The sequence below is a fragment of the Mytilus galloprovincialis genome, chromosome 14, assembly GCF_965363235.1.
Source record: "Mytilus galloprovincialis chromosome 14, xbMytGall1.hap1.1, whole genome shotgun sequence".
NCBI lineage: Eukaryota > Metazoa > Mollusca > Bivalvia > Mytilida > Mytilidae > Mytilus > Mytilus galloprovincialis.
Window position 1 is genome coordinate 24,376,213 of NC_134851.1, and position 2,191 is coordinate 24,378,403.

The window sequence follows — 2,191 nt, forward strand, 5'->3', positions numbered from 1 at the left end:
TTTTTGGCTCCAATCTATGTCCTTTCATCGACGTAAAATATAGCAAAATGTCATCAAGTATATGACTTCATTGCAAAAAAGGAATAATGGCGGAGCAGGACACTATTCCAAATGAAGGTTACACTATATCAAATAAGCGCAAAAAAGGTATTTCAAAGGATCCAAATCCAGAATCGTTTTGGGCGGATATGCCGTACATTGTACAGATTGCAAAGGCCAAAGAAGAACATCAAAATTGGGGAGCAAAGAAAATTGTTGACGAATTGAAAGTGCCGTTTTCTGACAGAATGGTAAAACAATTTTGTCGCTTTACTTTTATGATCAAGAATCTAAATGTATCTACAAAAAATCTCAAGACTTAAATAGCAATCATAGCAAATGTTTAGACAAAGAGCAATTAATTCACCTGATTAACAAAAACCACATGAAAGACCATAGAAAATATGAGGCAATTTATGACTGTTTAAGAAGTACAGTATTTCCTGTCGTTAGAGAAAGCATCAAGGTACTATTTAAATTAAACGTAAACTGCCAAGGCTGTAACAATTTTTAAGACCAGGCAGATACATGGACGTCCCTATCATCCACAAAGCCAAGGACGCGTAGAACGCTTTAACAGAACACTTACTGAATATTTTAGAAAAGAGATGTCGTTAGAAAAAGACTGGCCTTCAAAATTGCCAGAATTTTATTACAACTACAACAACAGGGTACACAAGCCTTCTACACCATATCAACTTTACTTTAAAAGACCTAACTTTGCACCACCTATTGATGAACAGGTAACTATAAACTTAGCTTAATGCTTTATTTTAAGATATATGGCGAATTAAACAGCTGAAATATATAAAAAAAAAATAAAAAAATAAAAAAAAAACACAACACAACACAAACAGAGTAACACACACACACACATACACACATCTTGTATGAAACTATATGAAAGTTTTACACTAAATTCATTCTATTTCATTCATAAATTATTCTAAAATATTATAAAATGCCAAAGTGATACATGTACTGTATGTAAATATAACGTATCTATTGTAGCATTGGTGAAAAAATTACGGGCAATAAAACCAGTTCTTTTTTTATAGCTTCCATTTGTGCTCCTAACTGAAGATGAAAGAAATTTCCTAGCACAGGCACACTTAGATGTAGAAAATGAAGAAAAGAGATTGGTGAAATATTACCTGAAAGTAACATAAATGAAGATGAAAATGGAAATTTGGAGATGTTGAGAAACATAAATGACAGAGATGTAACGTTTGAAGGTAATAATACAAGTCTTTATTTACTCCAATAGTAATCTGAAAGGTTTTACTTTTTAAGGCCTTGATATTAGTTAAACAAAGTTAATTTTAAAATACAATTTTATGAGAAAAAAAATGTAAATAGATAAAGGAAGATGTGGTGTGAGTGCCAAGGAGACAACTCTCCATCCAAATAACATTTTTTTTTAAAAGTAAACCATTATAGGTCAATGTACGGCCTTCAACACGGAGCCTTGACTCAACAACAAGCTATAAAGGGCCCCTAAATTACTAGTATGAAACCATTCAAACGGGAAACCCAACGGTCTTATCTATATAAAAATAATGCATATTTTAAATTTACTGTGTTATCATGTTAATATTTTATATGTTTGCGTTAAATTTGCCACTGGACGTTACACAACCATCGACTATAAAGTTTAATTTGTTTAAACTTATTTTTATTAAAGAAGCCATGGATATTGTGTCGGAACCTAATGAAGAACACCAAGAAGTTCAGGAGACAAACAAAGGGAGGCAGTTGGAAAATGATCATATAGTTACAGAAACCGGAGAAACATATTTCACTACGGAAACATTTAGAAGTCGTAAGTAATGTTTTAGTAAAATAGAGTATTTCTGCTACTTTGCACATGTGTGCATAGTGTATGTGTGTTTTGAAAAAAAAAGTTATAAACACTGGACACTTTTAATTTGCAAAACACTCATTTGCAAATCCGCCGCCGCCTCAAACAAGAGCCACAATATCATGTATATAACCAAAATGTGCGGAATTACATGGGATTCAACAATTTCATTGGTTTTCTACTGTTACTTTTATATTTATTTTGCTATTTGATTTATAAAAACATGGGATTTTCCATATCCCATGGGACAGGACAAAATCCCATGGGATTGACCATTATCCCATGGGATTT

General features: G+C 32.3%; 1 long non-coding RNA gene across 1 annotated transcript; it reads left to right on the top strand.

The window, feature by feature from the left end:
* Positions 1 to 716: 716 nt before the first annotated feature.
* Positions 717 to 1,829, top strand: LOC143059864 (uncharacterized). Its single transcript, XR_012973641.1, has 3 exons — positions 717 to 782; positions 1,098 to 1,274; positions 1,724 to 1,829. It is a non-coding gene; the product is annotated as an uncharacterized LOC143059864 (long non-coding RNA).
* The last annotated feature ends 362 nt before the right edge of the window (positions 1,830 to 2,191 follow it).